At 36.6% G+C, this 20,757-nt stretch overlaps 1 long non-coding RNA gene across 1 annotated transcript; it reads right to left on the bottom strand.

The window, feature by feature from the left end:
- Window positions 1–855: 855 nt before the first annotated feature.
- Window positions 856–13,487, bottom strand: LOC120225116. The gene is made up of 3 exons (XR_005526737.1): window positions 13,345–13,487; window positions 9,273–9,278; window positions 856–866 (listed from the first exon to the last, which is right to left on the bottom strand). It is a non-coding gene; the product is annotated as an uncharacterized LOC120225116 (long non-coding RNA).
- Window positions 13,488–20,757: the final 7,270 nt, after the last annotated feature.

Below are 20,757 nucleotides of genomic sequence, written 5' to 3'. Positions count from 1 at the left end.
GAAACACTGTGAGCAGGGGAGGGGCAGAGAGAGAGGGAGACACAGAGTCTGAAGCAGGCTCCAGTCTCTGAGCTGTCAGCACAGATCTCGACGCAGGGCTCCAACTCACGGACCACAAGATCGTGACCTGAGCCTAAGTCGGACGTTTAACCAACTGAGTCACCCAAGCGCCCCTTGGAGTCTTTCTTCTTAGTAAGGTTTGGAGAAAGGAGATAAATTGTGTAAGGCTGAAGAGTCTGACTTTAGTTAAAAGTGTCTCAAATTACTCAGAATTCTCATTTGGTAAACAGTAAGGACAAGGCAGGAAGAAAAAAGAAACCTGTGTTAGCAAAACCTGAGGTTTGATTCACTTGTGGTAGATTGAAAATACAGCCGCAAGTAACTTCATAATGTATAAAGACCTAATTCACTTTAGGATAAGAAGAGTATTTTATTATTATTTGTAGTTATTTCCCCCCTAAATGTTTCAATTAAACCTCATGTTGGCTATTGAGATGCAAGGCAAGATGAGGTTATCCCCAATTGATGAAAAAAGCTAATCAGAGCACACAGAGGAGAGATGATTTGCTCACGTAGTGAACTGAATGAAGTCTAGTTGAATTTCTTAATCTCGCAACACCATAAACGGGATTTTAAATTCCTAGTCGACCATACTGATTCTTGAGTAAAAGATACTTCCCGCTGTCATGCACTATAAGAAAGCTATTATAGTGCTCACTTTGGTGTAACTGGTAGCTTTCACTTTGAAATGCTGCAGGCCTGTTCATTTATTGCTTTACTAACTCTACTCAGTCTGCTACAAATTCCTGGGACTGTGGACGGTGAATTCTAGGGGAATAGACAATGAATTCTGTGAGATGGCCAGCCTTCATGTTTGGGACTATCTATTCTGAATTACTATTTCTCAACACCCGTTTGATTTTTTATTTGAAATATGAGGATTCTATACTCTTAATATGAGGTAATTATTTTATTTGAGTTTGCAATAAGAGCAAAAGTAAAAATCAGCTCTTCATGCTCCTCCTGTTGAAAGATCTGGTAGTCACTAAGGATCCTCCCATAGTTAAAATGGTATTTACGTTTATGCATTACTCTGTGCCCCTCTTAAATGTTTTAATTTTCACTGAAGTCCCGTAATAAACGTGGTGTGGTTTTTTGATCTAATTTTGGAAATAGATTTGCTTTTCTGCTGATGTAGATTTATTGCTATAACTTATTTTAAATTCAAACAGTTAGAAATTCAATCACTCATTGATTTCCTATTAAAAGCCTTCTGTGGAAATTGTGTGTTGCTATGTTTCGGGTTCTAAAAGAAACAATACACTTAGAGGCTGGAAGAAAGAAGAGAAACAGAAAGACAAACAGGTAGTAAAGTATTGACAGTTTCCTAAATGTAACTTCACTAAATACACATTAAATGGTATATTTCATTGGATGCCATGTTGTACATTATAAACATAATTTTCTAAAAGTTTAAGGAATGTTGCCTCTCTTAAATCCTGTATGTGCTGAATGTAGATATTTATCTTAAAGCCAACTATAATATAATTAACCTGTTCAACAGAAAAACTATTTTTATATCTTTTTTTAAAATGATACAGCAATTACATTTGTTGTGGGAATAATACATGAAATATTAGAGAAAAAGTGAGAAATGAATTCTATAATAGACTTTAAAATTTGCTGATCATTAGAACTAAGGGATGGTAAGGGTAAGGGGGGCAAGGTGAGGTAAAGGGATAGAGATTGGTTTAAGATATTGACATTGTACTGTACCATTTGCAGTGTAATCGATGGCTTGATCTAATGTTTTGCTCATAAATCACATACTGATGTTTGTCAAAAACGCCTTGGATTCTGTGACTATAATATCTTATCATAGACTTCAATAGATACAGAGATACATTTGTCTTGTTACTCATTCCTAGTTTGCCCATCTCCTTTAAAATACATGGTTTGGAAGCCAATCAGAACATTACTTTTTTCTTTGGAAGCCATCTTTTTGAAAATAGGGAGAAAAAAGGAAGGGAAAACAAAAGCGGTACCTGAGCTCTGTGTATTCTGATGGCGCTTGGTGACTTTAAGAAAGAAAATGAAGAGGAACACCTGGGTGGCTCAGTCAGTTAAGCAATTAATTGTTGGAATCTTGATCATGGCTCAGGTTAGGATCTCAAAGGTCCTGGGATAGATCCCTGTATTGAGCTCTGCACCGACAGCATGGAGCCTGGGGTTCTCTCTCTCCCTTTCTCTCTGCCCCTCCCCTGTTCTCAGGCTCTTTCTTTTCCTCTCTTGAAGAAAAGCTTTGTGAAATGAAGATGAAGTATTACCTAGAAGTACTGTTTATCTCACCTATACAATGGCCTAGAAAGAAGCTTTATGTGGACACCCTATTTATGTTAAAACTACTTATACCCTGAATGGATTAAAAAAGTGAGTATATTATTCAGAAAGTCCTAAAAGTGCATAGAGATTTAATGATGTATTAAAAAGCCAAATAGTCTTTGTAATTCACAAAGCCTTTATCACAGCTGGAAAGGGAGGAGGGCCTCACCCACTATACATTTGTCAAAATCATAGGAGGAGGTGTACATGAATCCTTGGAGCAATTTTAAAAGGAGAAAAGAAACTGCTATTTATAGTGGGGCAATTATAGACCAAGGGATAACATGTAGCACTTGGCTAAAAGGTGTGTGGTTTTGTTTTAAATCGATCAGTAGTGTTGGGGTTCTTTTCTTTTTGTAGCAAAGATGGGAGAAGTTAGGCTGTGTTCTACGGTGAAGTGGTAGGTGAGGGGTGATTTTTTTCACAGTTGGGTATTTGCTCCTCATAAATGGTTACTTACAGCACCTATAAAGTGCTCTGAAAATTGAGTACCAGTTTGCATGAACACTGCTTCCAGTATTTTTTTAAATGTAAGAGTAAGCAAAAATAGAAAACTAGAAATCTTAGAACTATGGTATAAAATGGCCAGAAAAATAAAGGGTAATGTTTTGAAAAATGGCCAGAAAAATAAAGGGTAATGTTTTGAAAAAGGAGATTGAGATCAATGGTGTCTGGCATAGTTGGTGTTTCCCTGGAGGTAGATGGAGATTGTCAGGCAAGTGGTTTGACAAGAAGTGCTCTTTGGGACCACTATCTGTGAGGAAGGAATGGAAGGGAGGGAACCAGAATGGGGCAGGTGGAGGACTTGAACTGTAATGCAGTTCAGCAAAGCTTCACCTGAGGCACATGGAACTTGGATCTGAGATGACCCTTCAGAGGTATCCCAAGTTGAGCTGACGTGTTCAGAACATGTGGTACAATCTGTCCCTCAGAAGACAGTAATGAACTTGGGTTAAGCAGCAACGTTTCTCAGAGGGCAATTGAGTTTTTAGCTCTCAGTGGATAATAGTCTCTTCAGCTGGGGAATGAGAGCTTGCAGTCCCCTGCGGTCTTGCCGAGTCCCCTGATAGAAGTGATGTGAGAGTAAGTCCTGTAGAAATGTAAAACTTAGAATTTCGGGATCCAGAAGCACTAATTTGCCAAACATGACATCAGGGCTCTTAGAAAAACCATGGTCTCTTCTATATCTACCTTCTTGGTTCCATGTAGTCAACCTATTAGAGAAACAAGTGACATTCACTTGGGGTATGTTCTGACTCCTAGAAGACAGTGCCTCTCATGCAATATCCTAATTCTAAGCAGGGAGTTGTACCTTCAAAAGTCCATTTAATCTATCAACAGCTTCTGTATGGCATGGTATATGATAGAAACATTATATCCCATGAACCTTTTGCCATAGCCCCAGTATCTGCTGGGGGAACTCTCTTATATTCAATATGTTATATGGGATCATTCAGAGGATCAACATCCTGTTAACCTTAAAATAGTAGTGCTTATTTGAATAGTAGTGCTCATTGTGATATATATATATATATATATATCACAGAAATAAGAGTTTTTCCCCTTGGATGACCAGCTGATACTCATTTACTATCAGGCCACCTGAGATTTAATCTCTGTTGCTGAAAATTTGGATACTTGGTAGTATCTAAATCAGACACAGTGAATGAGAACCTATGCTATTGAGTCTGTGTATAGTTTACATCCCTTCTGTCAAAGATACTTACTCTGTTCGAATACTGAACACTGGAATACGCAATGATAGAGGCAGGCTGATAACCAAGTAGCATAGTCATTTTGTAATAATAACCTATTAGTGCCATTTCTGTGGTAAATTCTCTTGAGTGGCCATGGACATACAATACATAGATCCATCGACATACATTCTTCTCAGACCTTCTAGTTTTCTCATCTATTTTTTTTTCATATCCATGACCCAATAGCCAAGTCATTTACTGCTACCTGGGAGACTGTAAATAATCTTCTTTCAGGCCATGTTTTTATCCACACAAAACAGACAGTCTATAGTCTCCAAAGCTCTGACCATTGCAAGGATTTCCCCAATGCCTGACTTGGCTACTCGCACTGGTGGCCTGCAGTAGCAGTTACTTTTTTCCTCTCAAATTCACATACTGAGGCTTCTGCATCCACAGTCCAAGGTTGGCCTTTGTTTCCTCCATGTTGGAATTCTCCTGCTGGTGAATTCTCCAGATGGCATATTCTGTCCACCATAAATACCTGTCACACTATAGGGTCTGTCAGATCATGTAGCCCGAGTCAGGGATGCTTGGACTGAACACGAGCCCTACTGTCCAGTTCTATTATTTTCTTGGTCTCACTAAAAGCAGGCAGCTTTTATGTAATAATGGGAATACTGAGCTAATACCTTTACAAGTCTGGACATCCACCTGTAGATCCTAGATAGTCCAGCTTAGTATTTTCATGTTGTCTTGGTGGTAGCAGATGCAATAAAACAATTAGTCATTCATGAAGGATATATCCTGGCATGCCCCAGACCATAGGACATAGAAAAATTTGCTGACAAAAATTTTCTAGTGGACCTTCTGAAACATATTTAGCATAAACGTGTTTATTGGTTTGGTTAACATATTGGCATTTTGTTTGATTAGCCAAATTGAACTAGTAATTGGATTTGGTTAATATGTTGTCATTACTGGCTGCATTAATGTAATATTCTGAAGATGATATAAATGATATGTATTGCTTCAGATAATAGCTACTGAGTACTGGAGACCAAACCTATCCCCAGAGGAAAACTGGAAGTGTATACTAAAGTTATTCCCATGTACATGTAAATTGCTTCTTGATACATATGAGGGGAAAGAGCATTGAAATTAATGGTGGTTTACCTCATGTCGATTGATCTTTTCTAGTAAAAAACAGCACTTAGGCCCTGAAGCTGCAACTGGGGCTAATACTTGGTTGAGTTTGCAGTAGTCCATTGCTATTCTTCAGGATCTGCCTGGCTTGCACAAGGGCCTGCGTGGAAAAGTAAATGGGGATATGATGGGGACTGTCAACCCTTTGTCTTTTAAATATGAAGACAATTCTCCTTGAGATACAATAGAGCTGCTTAATATCTTGGCTGAGGGTGGGGTTAGTTTCAGAGGCTTCCATATACCGCTTTCCCTACCACAAAAGCTCAGCCTCAGAAGGCACAGAACCAGGGTGGCATTTTTGACAACTGTACTATGGAGCAATTCCAGTGATACTTTTGGGAACCAAAAAATTTACTGTAAGATAGAGGAGTGGAGCCAGTAGACACACTGAAGCCAGCCCTACTCCAGGCCAGAGATAACTGCCTGGCTTCCACATTTCCTTATTCTAACAGAGGTGGCCATAGGGAGTGGACATGTTGATGCTTGAGTTTTCTGGGTAGAAATATCAACTCAGACACAGCGTGCATGCATTATAAAAAATATGCCCATTTCCTTTCCTCAATGTGAAATTAATTTAGTAAATAGACATACATATTTTTAGTAAAGTGTTAGAGGAAATTTTATTATTTTCTTTCTGGAGTGAGACCGTGTCCTTCCTGGGAACCTGGTCTGTCCTATAATGAAGGGGTTCTGGATATTCTGCAAGAGATGGTGAGTTTTATTAGGGCAGCCATCTAGCCTCCTCCTCATCCAACCTGATTTTGATTTGTGGTCATTAATACCCTATCTTTTCCCTAGGGTTACCGTGTTCTGTTAACCATGTCTATGGCTTTCTATGAGTCCACTTTTGCTTTCAGTCCAGCCTTGCTGCTCATTGGGATAATTGTTCCGATTTTGTCTCTAATGGTTCAGTCGTACCATATGGCCTCTATTATCTTGGGATTACGTCCTTCCTATTGCTATCAGGGAAACCATTTTAGTAACAGCAGACCGTACTGTTATCCTTGCCCTACAGGGGACAGCTAACACTGAGCTTTTTAATAATGCCAGTGCCCTTATCACTATCAGACTTCTTAGACTTTGGTAAACAGAGGGTCCTCCAGGTCCTCTCTGTGGAACATAGTCATTTGTTGGGTTTTCAAAATTTTCTATATTTTTATGTAGTATGGCCACTTCTCTTAGACTTCTGTGAATTCTTCTTTCATGGCATTTTTATCATTTTTACCTTACTCAGCACAGGGTATTACTTTTTCCATGATTCTAGAGTCATCTTAGTAGAAGGTTAGCACCTGCCTCTTTGGGTCCCTGCTAGGATTTTAAATAGTGAATTATGGAGAGTTTAACAATGTCAGTAAATTCTAACTTTATGTTGAAGTGAGTGGAAGGAACACCAGCCACTAACAAAGAGCAGTGAGACACTTTTCAGGACTAGAGAGTTCTGGAGCATGTGGGAATTCAATATATTTTAGCTCATAGACATAGACTTTCCAAACTTAATCGTAGATTCTCAGTCCTTCCCAAGAGTGGATCTGACCTTGGCATGGAGACTTAGGGGTTATTGGAGTTGAGGATTCAATATTCTTGAGAGCCTTTACTACCTTTCTAAGTTTTGGGTTTGATCCTCAGCAGTTACTACATCCAGGATGCAGGACAGAGGATACTTGTTGTATTTTACCAGGGAGGTCTTCTGGGTTTCCTACTTTGCCTTGAATTAGGAATTAATCACTCTCTACCTTTTTATATTTTTCTCTAATGCATCAGTAAGCACTCACCCAGAGCCTTTTTTTTTTTTTACAGTCAATAATTAAAATTTCACTGAAGTTCTTAAATGTCTGAGAAAATATAATAACCAAAATATTCCCTTCTACTGATTTATCCCAGTTCACCAGTGAAAAGAAACCACATGCTAGGGTCTACGTTGGACTCATCTACCACCAGTGGTGAATGGTGTCTAGACAGTGGATAGCATGGTTCTAAAATATCATTTTAGTACCTATTTCCTAGTACCAATTTCATGGTCATTTTCCTCAGAAAGTACACTCCAAGATAGACATTACATGTAGTTAGTACACAGGGTAGTACCAATAATTCCTACAAGAGATTTGGGGAAGTAGAAGTGGGCAGAATGAGAACTAGAAAAGTACTATGGTATCAGCAGAGGTGTCTTCAGAACCCAGTGAAGTTCTGGAACTCTAATCCTTTAGAGGGATTCCAAATTGTGGCAAGGAGATTTTGAAATTTGCACTTTGACATCAGTAGTATTACTGGTTGTTGGCTGTCTCGGGGGAGAGTGAGCATGCACAACCTTGAATGAAATCTCTCTTTTGCAGAGAGCTCTTCCTGAAGAAGAGGTCATGTGTGACCACCAAAAGTCAGAACTCCTTGCTTTTGAGGGATGTGTGTGTTAGCCTTGAAGGGAAGATTTGGTTGGCATCTCATAGGATCTACTAAAAGCTCAGAAAAATAATTCATATTAAAATTTTGGTACAATTGTTAGTATTACGTATTTTCCGAATTGTAAATGAGAGCAAATGCTGTAATAACAAGCCTATAAAAATTTCAGGACTAAAATATATATATATATATATATATAGAGAGAGAGAGAGAGAGAGAGAGAGAAATCCTGAGGTAACAAAATTATATACACATGCACAAAAGAAGGAGCTTTTAATATGGCCTGGTTAAATCTATATATTAATTTAAATATTGGTGAGAAAGTAGCTACTACCACTGTTTCAAAACAAGAAGTCCTAGTGACAAATCAACCTATGTGAGCAAGATTGCTATGAACTTGATGTTTTAAAATAATCACTTCTTACATAGATAATTTATTTGATGTTTTTGCATATAAATGTTTCACATTTTAAAAGAACTGACGGTCCTATTCCCTCATCTTTGAAATAGAGATATCCTGTACAACATGGAGAACCCAGTAATACCAAAGGAAAAAAAATGAAGTGCAATAATAGCCCAAATATTTTAAGAGCTGGTAATTAAGTATTAAATACACAAAAATTAAATTACAGCTGGAACATTTGTCTAAAGATCAAATCTTAACAAACATAATTTAAACAAACTCAAAGGGATCTCTTGTTTCAATGTATACCACATTCTCAATGTGTCAAAAATAACTTTGTCTGATAAGTTCCACTGTGCCTTTTTGATGTTGATTGAACATTACTAATTTGTTCTGCCAAGTAACATTGTTATCGAACATAACAGACTCTGCTAGGAATTTTTAATTTCCAAGGGTAAATAGAGGTCAGTTTTTATACTTGAGGCAGATAGGGTTGTCCTTCAGGGTTAATGCTGTGGTAGATACTACTCTTGCATAAATGGATGGGTGCTCAGGGGCAATTTAGTATTAAAACAACCTGGAAAAAAAAAGTTTTATTGTTGCTTTGAAAAGCAGGTCACGTCTTTTAATGGAAAATTCCAACCAATATTAAAAAAAAAAAACTATTTAGAATTGTGGAGCACATGATATGTTTATGACCAAACTAATTTATATACTGACAACACCTGCATTTCACTTAAGATTCTCAATATTCAAGTAAAAACAGAACTGTTTTACTCTATATTGTGAGGAATATCATGGTTTTGATGTAACTATTATTGATATATTACCTTTATTTATTCCTTTAGTCACTTAGACCGTATAACAGGCCTTCATGAAAAACTCTCCATGATTTTGACCTCATCTGACTTTGCAAATGTAGTAGCTTCATAAATTCTATTTTCCCACCACAAAATGTTCCCCATGTTGAGGTTCCTGAAAAGGAGTGTACAGTTGTCTATTAGATAGTAACTGAGTTGGTGGATTTAGGTGTGGATGTCACTGTGTTCTACCTGAAAGTCACAATTCCCATGCAGTGGGGGTTCTGCTGTTAGTTCACAGTGAATCTGGAAGTTGCTCTTTCCAACAAAAGAAGTAGAATATAAAACTTTTTTTTTTTTTCTGTCTCTGCTGTGTAGGCAGAACCCAGAAACAGATGGCTAGAGAACACAATGTCCTAAGATTAGAGACAGAAAAATTCAGGTCCCCCCAAATAGAAAGAAGTCAGTCCACAGAACCAAGTAATGCAGGCCAGACATTTTGTAGAGCATGACAGAGAGGCACAAAGCTACCTTAATTGTCACTTTGGTTGGGGAAAAAAAAAAAACCTCCACAGAACTTAGGGTGACCTTAAAGCAGAAACTGAAGAAATTGTGCAAGGAGAGGATAGAAACGCATAGCACAGAATGGTGCGGCGTGAGGACATTGTGCTCTAAGAGCACTGAAGCCCATGGCACAGACGGCTGTCTCAGAAAATTGACAGATTGTCTGTGTTAATAGTCACGAACAAAACTCTCATCACTTCCTGATCAAGCTGGAATTGGAAATATACAGAACTCTGTTCTTGGTACTGTGTGATGTATGGAATTCTACTTTTGTTGACTTGATATGGTACTTATTATAAAGTATGAATTCAGTCATTCTCAGCAAATCCATTTGTTGTCTATAAAGTGCTGAGGTAAAGAAGGATACCTGGATTGGACAGGCTCTCCTGACAATTTCAAGTACCCGGAGAGGACAAAGCTAGGTCAGTAGTAGTCACTGCACCATGCTGTCGTGGTCATTTTCATTTTGAGTGGCTTCACATTGATTTGGATGTACTCCCTGCTTGTCCTTTTGTGCTTCTGCTCAGGTTATGCCTTTGTCCGGATCAACTTCTCTGCCACTTGCACAAGTCACTACCTAGCCTATCTTTTTAAAGCTTAGCTCAGATGTCATTTATTTACTGCTTCATCTTTCATATCTACACTGAGTGTCTCTTACGTGAGTAGGAGTCAACTGATAAGAACCACAGAGGATTAAGGGGAGGTAGATACAGGCAAAGATAATGAAAATAAACTAGAAGTGCAGCAATTAAAATGTTAGTGAGTTTTTTATTGTATATGAATCAGAGAAGGGGAGGAACAAGAATTGGAAAAGTTTTATTTTCAACAGGACACCTGATCTTAAGAGATGGTATTAATTGGAGAGGGTGGAAAAGAATAAATGAAGAGAGCATCATGAGGAAAAGGAGAGGAATTGGGAACTATCGTTATGTTTTTGAATAAATACTAACTCATTTAGGTATTTAGTGGGTAAATACTCACAAGTGAGTCACAAAGTGGCGAGAACTGAAACTGGAAAGGTAGACAGGATTCACTGCATAGAGGTCTTCGATAGTATTATGGAATGTAAATTCAAACTTGTAAAAAAACTGGAAATCACTAAAGTGTTGAAGCAAGAGAACAGCAAGGTTGAGTTGTCAAGAACAATGACTCCTGTAGCTAAAGTAGAAGAGAGTAAAAATGACCATGCAGATCAAGTGAGACTCAGTTCTATACCTACATTGGTAGGACCCTGGAGGACAGAAAGGTTAAAGGAGGAAGATGATGAGTTCAGGTTGAGTACCTTAAAATTGAAATGCCTAGGCTACAAAAAAAAAAAAAAAAAAAGGTGGGGTGGGGGGAGAAAAAAGTAGAAATCTCAGGGAAGTTGATACATACTTAAGGAATTTAAGAGGAAACATTTCTTGGAAGGTAATTATTAGGAGTGAGCAACTTATAGATGGAAGTCAAAATAATGTCAGTGAGATCACTGATGCAGTGTAAAAGGAATAACATTTTAAAACAAAGGTGAGAGAAGTTCTTAATCTTATTTTAAAATACTTACTTTCCAGAACACTAATGGCTTTTTGTTAGGTAGACTAGCCTTCTACAGGTCATATGACTTGTAACAATGGAAGTGAAGTTCAAATATAGGACTTGACACTGCCAAAATTTGTGTGTTCTCCTATGTATATAAGGGCATACCAGTGTTAAAAACCAAAATTCAGCTGAGTAAATTTGAAGGTCTAAGGACTGGATTAGGTAACTCATGAACTGTGTAGCATCCAGTTTAGCAAGTAAATGGGAGCTCCCAGGAGCTGTACAAAATGAAAGGTTTTTATAGGAAGGAGGTGGGGCAAAAAGTTAATAACAAAAGACAAGAAAAAGGCAAGCTCATTTTGTCTAAGGGGTAAGGGCAAAGGCTCTTATCATGCAGGTTATCTCATTTCTTTGGTCACATGGAGAGACTCCTGTGACAGATAACTTTTCTGATGGTTGATGTTGCTGGGGAAAGTTGAAAGTGTAATTAGGTTAGATATTAAACTCTGGTTTGGTGACTTGGCCTGAGTGGCACCATTTTGGGGCTGTGGTTTTTTTTTTAACAACACTAGAATCACAAGATAATCCAAGTAAAACTTGTAGAATATCTTTGTTTGTTGTTTTACTTTGAGAGGTAGTTTTTTATTTTACCTTTAATTTCCTAATCTAGAGCAAGTCAAATCTCAGAACTAAAGGAAAAATCTAACCCTGGTTCTGAATGCAGATCCATAATTTTTACTTAAAACTTTGTGACTTTTTTTTTAACTCAAAGTAGTCACTTGAATGACCTTAAAAAAATACTAGATCTTGTGCATTTCACTTTTAAAAAATTAAATAATTGGATCATATGGATCATATTTGTAAAAAAAAAAATGACATGATAAGATGCATTTAAAAAATACATGTAAATTTTGAGAGAGAGGTACTTTTTTTAATCTAAAATTTATTAACATGTATACCATACATATAAAATATATAGATATAATATAGATATATATTATATATATATATATGAGATATGCAGGAAGAATGAGTCACTCCTATAGAAGGCCCAAGCTTCCATATTAAATACCACCTTCAGTAGGGAAAAATAAATATTGAGATTGTGTTGGGATAGGGGTATGCATATATGGTATGTTATTGAGAAAAGCACAGTAAACAAGGATAAGGTTTGTTTTTTTAGGGTTTAAATCAATATCTTCTCCATTGATAAGATTTCTTGTGCTTTAGTAATTTTCCTCTGCCTGGCACAGAGTGGGAGATACCATTACAAATGGTGATTTGCTTTATAAATGTAGATTTCCCTTACAAAAGGGTAACTTCTGTGTTTTCAGAGAGAGAGAGAGGGAGAGAGAGAGAGGTTCTTTATGTGCTGACAGTAAGATGTTTATTACCAGAGTGTGTTTGATTTTTGTCCCTATTAAAGTTGGAAAGAATAACAGCAGAATGCACATATGGATTGAAAAAGATAAAAGATTTCTTAGCTATATGCTTTATGTATTTATTGATATAACCGATATCTTAATATAATGCTGTGTTTATGTGCATGTGTATAGATGAGCTTTAAGTTTCTCAGTGATCATTTGGTAATCTATTGAAAAACTTCATGTTGGGCAGATAAGAATATCATGATGGCTTATAGGTAATGTCCAGATGTCCTAAAAGAACTTGCCATCTATTTAAATATACAAATACTATACTATATACCCAGTTAAGGCAATCAGTACACTCTGTTAATTCAGACTTATGTATAATCTACTAGATCAATTTGGACATCAGAAAAGATGTAGTATTACCTGAAAAAAAGTAATAAAAAATTGTTCTAAATTAAGGTAATACCAGGGTGTTCTATACTACTCAGTCAAGATCTGTAGTGTTTCAGTTTATTCAGGCCTGTGTGGAGGAGCCAGGCCCTTGGGCTCTCCAAGCAATAGAAATTGAAAAGAGGTCAAATGTGAGTTTTAGGCAAGGCTTTATTGGGGCTTATGCTCCAATACAAAGATGGCAGTACAAAGGAAAGAATCATCAGGCTGACTACCTGAAGAGAGGTCAGGGATAGTTTTTTAAAGAAACTTAGGTGGGAAAAGAGTGCTGTCTATATCTCTGAAGGCAATGGAAATAAAAGCAAAAATGAACTATTGGGACCTCTTCAAGGTAAAAAGCTTCTGCACAGGTAAGGAAACTATCAACAACACTAAAAGACAACCGACAGAGTGGGAGAACATATTTACAAATGACATATCAGATAAAGGGTTAGTATGAAAAATCTATAAAGGACTTACCAAACTCAACACCTGAAAAACAAACAATCTAGTGAAGAAATGGGCAGAAAACATGAACAGGAACTTTTCCAAATAAGATTCCCAGATGGCAAAATGGACACATGAAAAAATGCTCAACATCATTCATCATCAGGGAAATACAAATCAAATCCACATTGAGATAACTACCTCACACTGGTTAGAGTGGCTAAAATGAACAACTCAGGAAACAGTAGATGTTGGAAAGGATATGGAGAAATGGGCACTCTCTTGCACTGTTGGTGGGAATTCAAACTGGTGCAGTCCCTCTGGAAAACAGTGTGGAAGTTTCTCAAAAAATGAAACATAGAATTACCCTATGACCCAGCAGTAGCGGTAGTAGGATTTTATCCAAAGGATACATGAGTGCTGATTTGAAGGGGCACATAACCCCAATGTTTATAGCAGCACTATCAACAGTAGCTTAATTGTGGAAAGAGCCCAAACATCTATCAACTGATAAATGGATTAAGAAGATGTGATATATATATATACAATGGAATACTACTTCATGATGAAGAAGAATGAAATCTTGACATGTGCAACATGTGGATGGAGCTGGAGGGTATTAATGTTAAGCAAAGTCAGTCAGTCAGAGAAGGACCGGTATCATATGATTTCACTCATGTGGAATTTGAGAAACTTAACAGATGCTCATAGGGGAATAGTAAGAAAAATACAATAAAAAACAGAGAGGGAAACAAACCATAAGAGTCTATTTATTTTAATATAACTTATTGTCAATTTGGCTAACATACAGTGTGTAAAGTATACTCTTGGTTTTTTAGAGCCAGAGAACAAACTGAGGGTTAATGGGTGTGGGGGAAATGGGGATGGGCATTAAGGAGGGCACTTAGTGGGAAGAGCACTGAGTGTTATATATAAGTGATGAGTCACTGCATTCTACTTGTAAAGTCAAGACTAAACTGTATGTTAGCTAAAAATTGAATATAAATAAAAAGAGAGAGTGTGTGAGAGTAATGTCTAATCATGGAGAGGTCAAATTGCAGCATTGGGGTTCATGTTGGCACAGACTGCTTTCGCTCGGTCTTCACCAGTCCTTGCATTCTTCTTACAGTAAGCATCCTCCTTCTGCACTCCTGAAAGATATGCTACTCAAGAAGCATAGAGTTTTTAGCTTCTTAAACATTTTTTCTTATGGAGGCAGCCAAAGAGTGCTGGATTTTATGGTCAGAGCTGGGAACCAAGTCCAGTCCCTGCTGTGTCACATGTGTTAGTAAAACAGGCGAACAAAAAAACATTCACATATCACAAAGGAAGATGACTGGAATAGTTAAGGATTAAGTGAAAGCCTAGCTTTCTTATTGAACTTGAGGGAAAGAACTGAAGATACATGGCCAGAAATCAGAAGGCTTATTGAAGAGCTGATAGTTCTATTTTCCAATAACAGAAGGGTTGTTGTTGAGAAGAAATGAGGTCTTTATCCTGAAATCAAAGTCCAAAGGTTTAGAGGAGATGAAAATCCTGAAGTCTGAAGTCTGCTTGACTTCAACACCAAAATGGATTCACATTAGCTTTCCCAAAATAGGAGTCCCCTTTATTTGTACCTGTCCCTTTATATGCATATTTTTGTGCATTTTCTATAACATTGACTTAAGACACTTTGTCCCTATAAGTCCACTTTGGTCTCTGCTTTCTCTTTGCTATACTTGGAGGGATATTCATGTTTTAAATCTCCATGGCCTTCAACTGTGTTTTCTTTGTTGTTTGATCAGAACCAGGAGATACAGGTCTTTAAGATTCCTCTAGAGAGGATTTTGTGGTGCTAAGAGATAGTACTTTATTTTTTTTTTCTATATCAGATGAGTATGTTATGTGGCTTTAGGGGAGAATCCAAGGTTGAATTTATGTTTTGTCAGGAAGGGAGAATCTTAGCTCTCTGTCCAGTGTGATTGTAGTTTAGCTAAGAATTACATTTACATGAGACAGATGAATAAGAGGAAACCAAATTTAATTTCATTGTATGGGTACTTTATATAGATGCAAAATTAGAAAGACTGACAAAATGAGGTAAATATGTCCTTCTGAAGTAAGAAGGGAGGAGGGGTCTGGAACTTCAAAGAAAAGGAAGAAATGTCACAGGGAAGAGTAAACTTTTGGTAAATAAAGTGTTTGCTGTGTTATGCAGAAACAATGGAATACAGAGAAGAATTTTAACAAACAGATTTTGCCAAATTTCTCCTTGTCTACCACCCCTTGTTCATATTATGATGTAATTATCTATGGTGGTATATTGTGCCTGTAGCAGATCCTCTGTCTAAATTCTTTTAGGCAATTTTGGGGAAGATAAAAGTTGCTTATTGAGTCTTTTGGGTCTTAATTGTTTTCAACTCAAGATAATCTACATGCCATGTGGCCTGTCCTTGGTTCCTACAGTTTGTAAAACCATCCATAAATATCTGGGATATATTATCTCAAATTCTGGCCCACTACCTAAGCACAAATATCTTTCATTCAGCCTTTAATAAAACTATTGCAGAAATGAGAAGGCATTGATCTAAGTAGCACTTGATGAGAAGGTCTATGTAATTCAATAAGGAATTCTGATTTAGTTATTAGACAGTCACTGTTTAGATAGGAAAAAAAATTAGTGTCTATATGAATTACTATAAAATTTAGGTTAAATCAGTACTTACTCTGGATGAAACTATTGAGTTGAATTTTTGTCTAAGTATATTTACTTACCTGGTAAAGAACTTTGCAATAATAATACAATTTTTGTCATAATAGTTGGAATGACTGCTTTGTAACCATAAAACTACAAATATTTTTTAGGAGGACATAGCTTTGTTGGAATGTCAGTTTTATTTTTTTTATTTTTACTTTTTACATTTATTTATTTTTTGAGAGTTAGAATAAGACAGAGCATGAGCAGGGAGGGGCAGAGAGAGAAGGAGATATAGAATCTGAAGCAGACTCCAGGCTCTGAGCAAGCATTCAGCAAAGAGCCTAACACAGGGTTTAAACCCTTGAACCGTGAGATTATAACCAGAGCCGAAGTCAGACTCTTAACCAAACTGAGCCTCGCAGGCACCCTGGAATGTTAGCTTTAAATGTTTGGCTTCTTATACCTAAATAATAAACATTTTTGTCATAAGAAGCTTTTACACAGAAACCTTAATTATTTTTGATCTCATTAGTTCTAATGGATCCAATTGATAAAAAAGACTTTGATTCTCTTGAAATTAAAATATAAAAAATTACTGTATTAATAAAACTACTTTACTAGGAAGTAAAAATTAGTTTATAAGATTACAGTATATGTACTGGTAAACCCAAGTGGGAGTCTCAACTTTCCCCATAGTGGGGTTTATTTCTTGCCTTTTGCCAGTGATGCATGTTGTTGCTTGTACACCAAAATAAAGTATCAGTGATCATTTTATGTTTACATGTTTTACTTGATTCTCTTAAACCAAGGGGAAGATAACAATAGCTATTGCTATCTCTTGCTGATCATATGTCAGGGTCATAAAATATGTGTGAGGTACCTTTTTTATATTGTCCTTTCAATATATAAATGAAATTGTACATCTAGTAAAAAAAAGCAACTTCAATTTCTATCGATGGGATAAGCAGGCCTTCTTAGGATCACTTTTCTAAAACTTAAAAAATTGTCAAAATAGGATATATGTGCAAAAATTTTAATTTCAGATTATTAAACTTAGCAAATTATTAAAAAAACGATTAAAGTCTGGAAATCGAAAAGTAGTAGCAAAATGTACTTTAGGGATGGACACGACCACAGCAATACTTCTTGAACATGTGGATAAAGTAATTCAGAAAAACGAATACTAACTGAGGACTTGAATGCCAACTACTGTGGTGAGTAGTACTGGATGCCTTCTTCTAGCGTTTTTACTTACCGAATTAGTTTCATCCAGAACCACTTTACTTACAATGGATATCATTGTTTTAGATAACTTGCTTCTGCCAACCTTGGTTTTACCAGACACTTGTACCCCAAATGAACTCTATAGTACTGTTGGGGAGGATGAACTATCTCTGTTAAGTTCCTTATAGCTGGATTAAGAATCTAATTGACAGGAGAGAGATGAAGAGAAGAAAAACAAATTTAAGAGCATATGAAAGGGAAGTCCACAAAGACATGGATATTCCAGAGACCAGCATCATGTGGCTTCTTTGAGCTAAGGAGAGGAGTGGAGTCCGAGGATCCAAAGAGGAGAAAGACCATTAGTGGGAAAATGAGAGGAGATGTTTGGAAAACAAAGTTTTTCCTAATATGCAGATAAGTTTTTCTTCCATAAAGAAGAATCTCTTTCTGTAGCGTTTTCCCTGATACAGGCAGGCAGTTGACGGAGACGTAAAGTGCTTTCCCTAAATTTTCTGGGTTTTGATTGCTTTTAATTTAAAATGTTCATGCCAAAGTGGCCCTTGATGGGGTAGGCTGCCCTTGGACCTCACAGTACAAAGCAGCTGAGAGTTCCAAACTGTACCCACCCCCACCAGACTATTCTCACTGGTAATACTATCTTGTCAACTAAAGTATAAGTTCTAGAATTTCCAGTTGAGGATACCTTGTTAGCTCAGTATCTTCATAATTTCTTGAGACTTTGATTCTCTTTGAATTGTCTTACTCCATCAACTAAAATAACTTGATTAAAAAACCCTGCTTTTCCATTTTTGTGGACAGAAACGTTGCATTTAATGTCCATTGAAGAGAAATGACCTAGGGTTATCTGTGCTTTGATCATTAGCTTGGCTATCTGCATTCTATTGGAGGCTGGACATTTAAAAGGTATAGGTGGGTTGGTAGAAAAGTTCCCTTTAAATTTAGCAGCCTTCAAGTTTTTGAGGCAGTTGGCTTTGCAATCTAAAATAACCAAATTTCTTTTTTTTTTTAACATTGGACTTTATATTTTATTTTTCCTCGTGGTTTAAATGAATGTTGCTTGCTCAAACTGCAAGACTCATTTTTAGATCCTCACTGTAAAAAAAAAAAAAAAAAAAACAACAAAAAAAACTTGAGTCGTTAGTCTCTATCTATCCCCCTTGACACATTCACAATCGTATAATTTAAGTTCATATTTCCATCTGTAAAATCTCTCACATCTATTTGGTAGCACAAAACATTTGAAAGCCTTATCAGCATGAATTCATCATCAAGATGGTTCAGAAATTCCTCAGTGATCCGTCTGTGTAGGCTCAGACTATGTTCCTCTTCAATGCAATAATCTAATTGTTTGGTATTTCAATAATGCCAAAATATATTAACTTATAATGCCCCATATATTAACTTAATATCCCTCAGCAAAGTTTAGAATTGTTACCTCAGTTAAACATGAGAAAAAATGTGTGATGCAAGATAGTTTAAAAGCACATTTCTGAAATCCTGTAATGCATCTTTAGGCATTCATTTTGCTGATCATTCAGCTATACTTTTGCCTAGTTAATGGTCCAAAAAGTTTCAGAAATGTAATGCCAAGTATTAGCATGAATCTGGATATGCCAAGGATTTAAGATATAAAATGTAATTAGCATTTTTTAAAATGGCTTGAAACTGCTAGCTTTAATTTAATGTTTATCTAAACTTAAACAAATATAAGTTTATGATTTTTTTTTATGTTTATTCTTGAGGCGGGGGGAGTGAGAGTGACAGAGATAGAAGGAGAGACAGTGTGAGCAGGGGAAGAGAGAGAGAGAGAGAGATAGAGAGATAATCTGAAGCAAGTTCCAGGCTCTTAGCTGTCAACACAGAAACCAAGGGGAGGCTCCAATTCATGAACTGCGAGATCATGATCTGAGCCGAAATCGGTGTTCAACAAACTGAACTGCCCAGGTGCCTCTATGATTTTTCTTTTAGTTTTTAATTTTTTTAGAGAGAGAGTGCATGAGCAGGGGGCGGAAGAGAAAGAGAGTGAATGAGAGAGAGAATGAATCTTAAGCAGGCTCCACACTCAGCACAAAGCCTGACATGGGGCTTGATCCCATGACCTTGGGATCATAACCTGAACTGAAATCAAGAGTCAGACGCTTAACCAACTGAGTCACTCAGCCCCCCCCCGCCAAGTTTATGATTTTATATAAATAATCATGAAAGCATAAAATGGCATTGTATTACAAGTCAAAGCTATACAGAGTTTTGAGGAATTACCATGGTGTTTAGTAGTGGACAGGGCCATTTTTCCTGTACCAGAACAGATTTTTTCTGTGTACACTGCTCAAATTCATTAGGTAACCCTTCACACTAAAATATTACTTGACTATATTGCTCTTGATTTTTGGATACCAAAACTTTAATCCCTTTGAAAGCAAACAAAATTACTGTATAAGAACTTCTCACTGCATAAAGTAAACACGTTTTTTGTCATTTTGAAGGTTTATTAGGAATTTTGGCATAACATTCTATAATGTTGCTGTATAAATACTACTGATGGGAGCCTGAGTGTCTCAGTTGGTTGAGTTTCTGACTCTTGATTTCAGTTCAGGACATGATCTCAAGGTCGTGGGGTCAAGCCCTACCTTGGGCTCTGTGCTGACTGTGGATCCTTCTTGAGATTGTATCTTTCTGTCCTTCTTCCTGACTCCCCAACTCTCACTCTCTGTCTCTAAAATAATTTAATATATATATATACTATATATTTAATATATAATATATATACTATATATTTAATATATAATATATATATATTTAATATTTAATATATATATATATTGCTGTGTTGTCTTAAAACCAGAGAGATAACTCAACTGTTCTGTGCTTGATAAAAACAGACCTAGTTCAATAAAGATGTAAGTAATAGTCTTCTCCCTTGTGAGGAGTTTACTTTTTTTTTTCCTCCAGAGAATCATCTCATCATTCCAATGTACTTAGTATGTTGTGAATATTAATAAATACTTTTAAATAAAAATGAAGCTAATTACTGTAGAATCCTCTGACACCGTACATCAGTCAATCCAAGCCACAAACCAATATATCACATCCTGACTGTCATCATCCCTGCTCCTGACAATGTTCTTCATGATCCTCTGTGGTGAAAATGAATTGAAGGACGATATTTTAACAGTTTTCTCTTTCTTGCTATCCTGTCTGTCCCTTCATTTTCTCCTCTACATTCAACTTAGAATGAAAGACATCCATTGTTCCTAAGTGGGCTATTATGAATTCATTATCTTTTACTTCATAAAGATCAATAGAGCAGTCTGTGTATTTTTCTTCTACTGAATTAAAATTTCTCTGAGGCTTTCAGGAGAAAAGATTTGTATTTCATCAGAATGGAAGTGACAGTGTTTCAATGGATACTGTTTGTCATCTAATTTTGGTATTCAGTCAAGAGGCACTTGCCCTCCTTCCACTTTTTCCTCAAGCAGGAATTTATTTTTATTAATGCCCATGTTGCTCGACTTTGGTCACTATTTTTCACATTAACTCATGGAATGACACAGGAATGACTTGGACATGGCTTAGACATTGAACTAGTCAAGTCATTACAGACAAAAGAAAGACTGAACTCCTT

This window comes from Hyaena hyaena, unplaced genomic scaffold (genome assembly GCF_003009895.1).
Source record: "Hyaena hyaena isolate Hyena2069 unplaced genomic scaffold, ASM300989v1 scaffold_1327, whole genome shotgun sequence".
Taxonomy (NCBI): Eukaryota; Metazoa; Chordata; class Mammalia; order Carnivora; family Hyaenidae; genus Hyaena; species Hyaena hyaena.
Note: the sequence above shows the minus strand (reverse complement) of the source record. Positions and strands in the feature narration are given on the sequence as shown.